Source organism: Pteropus vampyrus, unplaced genomic scaffold (assembly GCF_000151845.1).
Source record: "Pteropus vampyrus isolate Shadow unplaced genomic scaffold, Pvam_2.0 Scaffold16, whole genome shotgun sequence".
Taxonomy (NCBI): Eukaryota; Metazoa; Chordata; class Mammalia; order Chiroptera; family Pteropodidae; genus Pteropus; species Pteropus vampyrus.
This window is the reverse complement of record NW_011888797.1, coordinates 9747665-9754921: the sequence shown is the minus strand read 5'-3', so window position 1 is coordinate 9754921 and position 7257 is coordinate 9747665. Positions and strand designations below refer to the sequence as shown.

Below are 7257 nucleotides of genomic sequence, written 5' to 3'. Positions count from 1 at the left end.
GCTTGGGTTCAAGCCCCAGCGCCCTGCTGGCCTGCTGGGTGGCCTTGAGGATACCTTATCTAACTGCTCTGTGCCTCACGGCTCTCATCTGTGGATTGAGGATAGTTGACAACACTTTGCAGATTAAGTGAAAGAATACAGGTGACATCGTTAGCTCTGCAGCTGGCACACAGCAGGCACTCACTAATGATTTGCTGCCTGCGCATATTAATCTCCTCCTGTGACTGCACTTGAGCCCTGGAGAGGAGGGACACGGCTGTGCTCCAAGCGCTTCGCCTGCACTGTCCCCATGTGCCTTTCAGGGACCCTTTGAGAGAAGTATGCTCGTCGCCTCCTTTCACAGACACTGAAACTCAGAGAGCAAAGGGACTTGCCTAGGTCCGTCCCACAGCCAGAATGGAGGGAATCTCACTGGCCTTGGGGCTCGCGACTCTCCCTCCTTCCCTTTCCCCAGCTGATTCGACAATGTTCCCACCAGACGGACCCCAGTCCCCGTGTCTTAGCTGTCTCAGTGTAGCTGCCATAACAGAACTCCACAGGCTGGGTGGCTCAAACAACTGACATTTATTCCTCACAGTTCTGGAGGCTGGGAGTCCCGGATCAGGGTGCCAGCATGGTCTCCTTCCGGGTTTACAGATGGCTGTCTTCTTGCTGTTTCCTCATAAGATGGGGAGAGAGAAAAGGCTCAGCTCACCCCTTCGTCTTTGAAGGGCACTAATCCCATCATGGGGATGCACCTCCCAAAAGCCAAATGCCACCATCCCACCAGAGCCTCAACATAGGAATTTGTGGGGAGACACAAACATTCAATTCATAGCACCCTCTTTTCTCAAGTCCCTGACTAAAGAGATTTTCTGAACAGCTCTGATTATTGGCGGGCTCCTCCTTCTAGAGAGACTGTATAATATTGATTGGGGTTCTTTGGTTTCAAGCCATGGAAACTGACTGAATAATTGAGCAGAAGAAAAATGGAGGTAGATGTATTTATTGGAACACCCTGGAATGCCGCAAGAGCCAGATGGCTGGACTTCCCCAGCACGCTTCTTTCCCCCATGGTCCCTGTGCCTTCATCCTGAAAGAGGTGGCTTTAAGGTGAGGAATGTCTGAGCTCCGTCTCAGGAGTCCCAGGGACCTGGGTTCCAGGCCTACCTCCATCACTTCCTCTTCAGTGGCCGAGTGTGTGGACCACCTCGCCAGGATGTGGCCATCAGATGCTCTCACCCTGAGTGTCTCTCGCCAAGGTTCAGATTCTGTGAAATCGAATCAGGTTTCCTGGTTTGAGTCACAAGCCTGTCCCCTGGACAGGAGAGATAGGGCCTTGTGATTGGCAGCCCCACCAAAACCAAATGAAACGGGAAAGGGGGCTGCTGTGATCAGAACAAGGAGCTAAGAGATGCTGGGGAGGCAGATCTGAAGCTCTTCCCCCTCGAATTCTACCCGTTGGCCCTAGTCCTGGCTTCTCTGAAAATAAATTTCTCTTTCCCTGCTTTCCCTCTCCTCTCCCTCCTCTTTCCTTTCCTCTTCACTCCCTCAAACATTTTTTGAGTGATCGCTTTGTTTCAGACATACACTGCTAGGCCCTGGGAAAAAAAAAAAGATGAGTCAGACTCAGGGCCAACCCCGGGGAAGCCATCTAATCCAGATCAGCATACATGACTGTTCAGCCATGGCCAGGCAAAAGCAGGCTTTGCCAGTCAATCACAGCGCACATTCCCTGGGAGCCTGGGCTCGGCCTTAAGATTCTGCTCTGCGCAGAGCTTCAGGCAGCCATTCTCATCAACTGGAGTTGGTTCAATATATGGAAACCCTTTCCTGTGCCTAGCCAAAAACATTCCTCTTTCCCATAACAATTCTTCTGACATCATCACACAGCAGAATTCTCCTATGCTCATCCCCAGGGACATTTTCTTCTTGAGGAAAATGACATTGGTGACTTCAACTCCTGAACCTGGTCGGCTGTTGAGTCATCCTTGTGGATAAGTGTTTGAGCACAGTTCCTGGAGACAGAAAGACTACACCTGAGTCTTATCACCACCGCTGCATCCTCCTGAGCTTCGGGTTTTGGGTGAATTTTCTAGAGCTCCTGTAACGAATTCCCACACACTCAGTTGCTTAAAATAAGACGAATTTATTACCTTACAATTCTGGAGGTCAGAAGTCCAAAATAACTTACAGGACTAAAATCAAGATGTCATCACGGTTGCGTTCCTTCTGGAGGCTCCAGGTGAGAATCTGGTGTCTGGAGCCTGTCCACATTCCTCGGCTGCTAGCTCCACCCTCCATCTTGGAAGCACATCATTCCAACCCCTGCTCCATCTTTGCGTCTCGTTCTGACTCTCTGACTGCAGGGCTCTGAATGTTTGTTCCTGCCTCCACTTCTGCCCCCGATTCCTATGTTGAACTCCTAACCCCCCAAAGATGATTGTATTAGGAGGCAGGGCCTCTGGGAGGTGCTTGACTCACTCATAAGGGTAGAGCCCTCATGAATGAGATTTGTGCCTTAAAAAAAGGGGCTCCCAGGAGATCCCTTGCCCCGTCTACCTTGTGAGGACAGTTAGAAGGAATCTGCTATGAACCAGGAAGAGGGCAAACATGATTAACATAAAGTAACCATGTTTACTTTTGTCACAATGCTGGCTTCTTGATCTTGGACTTCTCAGGCTCCAGAACTGTAAGAAATAAATTTCTGTTGTTCATAAGCCACCCAGTGGGTGGCATTTTGTTATGGTGGTCTGAACAGACTAAGACACTTCCCCTCTGCCTCCCTGTTATGAGGGCCTTTCTGATCACATCACCTGGAATAACCCGCGATACCCTCCCCATCTCGAGATCATCATCAAAATTATATTTACAAGGTCCTTTTTGCCATGTGATATAACATCCGTAGGTTCCGGGGATTGGAACAGGGACAACTTTGAGAGCCATTATCCTGTCTGCTACAGGTTTCTTACCCATAAAATGGGGGTATTGATAATCTACCTCATAGGCTTGTGGGACGATTATGGGAGAGGATTCATGTGAAGCCCCAAGCAGAGTGCCTGGCATATAAAGAAGCACTTGCCATCATGTATTTACAGCCAAGGAGGTTTCTGCATTCATGGGAATGGGTACTGGGGAGAGCTCAGAGCCCTGACCGCTGGCCCTTGGCCCTGTATGCCATCTCTTCTCTTCCTTCTGGGCACCCTCTGTCTAACCTGGTGACGGAGGAGCGAAATCACTGAAAAGTTATATTTAGCATCGTTTCTAGGCTCTTCACTCCCCTCCTCATATCTCCCAGCTTTCATACAATCCCCTGATTTGTATGGAGGGGTGGTCCTGGCACAAGCAGCATCAGAACCACCTGGGAATTTGTTAGGGCACTTAGTTGGTTAGTTAGGCTCCTCCCCAGACTAACTAAAGCATAAACTCTGGGGTGGGGCCTTAAGGTTTTAAGGAGCCCTCCAGAGGATTCTAATACTCCCTCAAGTTTGAGGAGCCACGGATGAAGCATCTTCTCAAGGACCACACCTACAAGGTAGATACAGTAGTAGCACCCCCATGGCACAGAAGAAGTTGCAGGGCTCAGGGAGGAGAGTGTCTCCCCTAAGGCCATGCAGGTAGGATGTGGTTGAGATCCCGTTGGAATCCAAGCAATTCCACATCACCCTGTACCTCCTCCCTTGGGCGCCTGACTTCACAGTGCCACCTGGACATAGGTGATCTAGGGGAGGCTCTAGCCAGCCACTCCCAGGGCACAGCCCTGCCCAAGGACCTCTCCCTCTTTACCTATTGTGTGTCATTTTGGGCAGAGCCTTGCATTAGGCTCCAGTCTCAGGGTCTGATAACCAATTTACACTCAAGAGTAAATGGCTGATAACGCCTGCCTTCGGGGGTCACCTGCTCCTTAGAGGATGTTGTAGTAACTAGAGGAAAGAGAAGGCATAGCGAGGGAGGTGTGGTTCAGGCACCTTGTCGTGAATGTCTCTATGTTTTGACAGGAGGGCTATGGACTTCTGAGTACCAGCAGAACAGTCTCATGGAAACAGCACAGGGCACTGCTATGTATGACTAGGTCGTAACTGCCTAGGGTCATTGGGCAAATCACTTCATTTCCTTAAGTCTTCATTCGTTTACCTGTAAAAGGGCATGATTCCTACATCAGGTCCCACTGGATTACATGAGACAGCCTTTATCAGGTGGCCTTCTCCTCCCCTGACTGCCCTGGCAGGCTGCTGTGACCTGAGCCCAACCAGGGCATGGTCACCCAGGTTACAAAGTAGGTAGGCCCCTTACCGGGGCAGCATCTTGTGCCAACCGTCTGTGCCACGTGCCAAAGAACTGCCCAGGGTCAGAGTGCCTAGCAATCCCTGCTTCTGGAAGTCTTCCCTGACGCCAACCTGAGCTCCAGCCACGTGGGAAGCAGCGGGGGCGCTTTGTCCGGAGTCTGGTCCTGGCTTTGCCACTGACCCGCTGAGTGACATGAACAATGCCCTGTCCCTCTTTGGGCCTGAAGCCTCACCTGAAAAATGAAAGTGAGATGTAAGGACGTATAAGGGTCTTCCCAGGCCAGCTTGGTAAGCATCCTCTGGACCCCTTTAGCTGCCCTGGTTCCCTGGCTCTGGTAGTGATGTGTATCCTGCTGGGGTTGTTCCCACAGCCTTCTGTGAGATGTGCTGTTTTCTGCCCTGCATGACTAAGTTCTTCCAGGAAAGGCCTTGGATCATATGGCTCTTTATTTTGTCTTCAGCCCTGCGCTTAGCGCTGAACTCTACACATCATCATGCTCCATAAAGACCTGCTGATTAATTCCCAAAGATCCTGGTTTTGCTCAGGAGAGCATGTTTCTTTCAAGATATCACCTCCTCCAGGAAGCCTTTCCAGATGCCACCTCCCTTCAGACACATGTACAGAATTACTCCACCACCCACCCCCACAATTCTCCTCATGCTCTAGTGATCCCTCCCTTCAGATTCGTCAGGAGGTTTCATTGTTCTTTGAACAATGCCTGGCACATCCAATAAATGGAGGTTGAATTCACTTGAATTACAATCTAAAGGAAGAGGGGGAAAGAGAGAAAGAGAGAGAGAGCACCAGAGTCTTTGCAGAGGTGGGGGCTATAGCTAGAAGGGGCTCTCTTCCAGGAAGGCCTGCAGATGGCAAACAGCTGGTGGGATGTGTGTGTGCATATGTGTGTGTGTGCATGAGTGTGTGTGAGTGCATGTGTGACTGTGACTCATCCCACTTCTGCAGGCTGGGGGATGCTGCAGACAGGCTGAGACAGGAGTCAAGGCCTAAAGGAATTTGGATAAGGATAACACAAGCCCTGGAGTATTTCTAGAATGCAGGAGGTTAAGGGTGCGGGGAGCCAGGTCAGGGCAAAACCGCCTGATTGTGTTACTTGTTTGTTTATTTTTTTGCCTGGATAAAATATTCACATGGTGCAAAATTCAAAAGGTACAAAGGGGCACAGTGAAGTCTTCCACCCTCCTGTTGCTGCCACCCGGGCCCCTCCCAGAAGCAGCCTGTATGTCCAGTTGCTTCTATATACCTCCTTCATGTATTTTTTTTCTCCCCTTTGAATACAGGAAAGCATATCATCCACACTGTTCTTCACTTGACTTTTTACTTTAACATATTTTTGCGAGCTTTTCATTTTAGCACATAAAGAGCCTCCTCGTGCCTTTGTCCTAAAATACAGGATGCCCAGTTAAATTTTTTTTCTTTTTTTTTTAGGCGAGGCAACCCTTGGTCGACCTCACATATTACAAGGACCCTGTCAGCTTACAATCCCTTATTTTTTTTTTTATTTTTTACACCTACAGCACCTGGTCTTCCTAGGTGGTCTCCTATCCAAGTACTAACCAGGCCCAACTCTGCTTAGCTTCCGAGATCAAATGGGATCAGGCTTGTTCAGGGTAGTATGGCTGTAGACGCCCAGTTATTTTTGAACTTAACGTTTTAGTATAAGTTTGTCCCGTGCAATATTTGGGACATACTTATACTAAAAAACCCCAGTATTTATTATTTATCTGAACTTTAAATTTAATTGCGCATTATGTAATCTTATTTGCTGAATCTGACCCCCTTACTGCATTCATGGGACTCCTCGAAAACTAAGTGTGGAGGCTTCGGGAATCGGGCGCCTGGACCTAGTGGGCATCCTCTCTCTGGCCTTATTCTGAATTGGACCCTGCCGGTGCCAGGGTTTGGGCCCAGTGCTGAATTCTCATCTCCAGGCCTCTTACCGAGATAAGGAATAAAAGGCTCTTAGAGTCATTTGGCCCATCTTCCTTGTTCAAGGCCCAGAGAAGGGGATGATTCACTCAAAGTCACACAGCAAGTCAGGGCAGAGTTGGGGCTAGGCCCTGGGTCCCTGTCTCCCAGCCAGTTTTTTTTTTTCCTCTCATGCAGCTCAGTATGATACACGCATGGGGTCAACAGTGATGATTCTAAGCCTGAGCTTTTGGAACATGCGCAGACAGGAAGGAAGGCAGAAGCACAGGGCCCCAAGTTCTGTGGGGAGAGGCTGGCCCACAGAACACCTGGGAACCATGCTTCCCAGGGAGGAGATATTCAGTCTTGGGTCTGAGCCCCAGAAGGCACAGCTCACGGGAATAATAATAATATATTAATATTAATAATAATCATAGCAGCTACCACTGTGCTTATACAGTGCTGGTGTTTTCATAACGTATCCATCTTGACACTCACAAGGGCTCTGCAAAATGAGTGTGATCAGTCCCATTTCTCCCAGAGGGACACCGAGGCTCAGAAAAGGTAGATAATTTTATCAGTTGCCAAGACCCCCCAACCAGGAAGTGGCAGCACTGGTTTAACCCAAATACATTTCACTCCAAGGTGCTCACACTCTTTCCATTGGGATTACGGGCACCTATCAATATTATATTCGTGCCACTTTTCAAGTAAGAAAACTGAATACTTGTGACAAGCCCTCTACCCGAGAGACCACTTTAGTTTTACAACAGTCCAAAGCAGGAACAAACTTCTGGTCCCTGTGGCCCACAGGATGAAGGCCAAACCCTCACTGGTCCCTCTTTTGACTCTTGACCCTGTCCTAGCCCACTTCTCCCAGCTCATGGCCTGCTGTTCTGTCCATCTCCCCAACAGGCCACCCCGTTTCCTCACCTCTGCACCTCCATGCTTTGGATCAAGTGGAAAAAGGCAGGTAGAGGCACTAGGTCCAAATATTGATTCCGTCAGTTACCTGCTGGGTGACCTTAGGCAAGTCACTTCACCTCTCTGAGTCTCCCTTTCCTT

The 7257-nt window shown here is 49.3% G+C and overlaps 1 long non-coding RNA gene and 1 pseudogene across 6 annotated transcripts in view; both read right to left on the bottom strand.

Annotated features, from left to right (window-relative positions):
* Window positions 1-673: 673 nt before the first annotated feature.
* Window positions 674-7257, bottom strand: part of LOC105311342 — a 9270-nt gene continuing 2686 nt past the window's right edge. For 2 of the 6 annotated variants that reach the window (XR_002779051.1, XR_002779050.1), the window contains exons 3-5: window positions 4114-4498; window positions 1150-1250; window positions 674-1072 (exon numbers count right to left, since the gene is read on the bottom strand). This is a non-coding gene — a long non-coding RNA (uncharacterized LOC105311342). Of the gene's footprint in view, window positions 1073-1149; window positions 1298-1948; window positions 2084-2173; window positions 2670-4113; window positions 4499-7257 lie in introns of all 6 variants that reach the window. The other 4 variants (XR_002779053.1, XR_002779052.1, XR_002779054.1 and 1 more) reach the window with 4 other exon arrangements.
* Window positions 5793-5911, bottom strand: LOC111736004 (annotated as a pseudogene).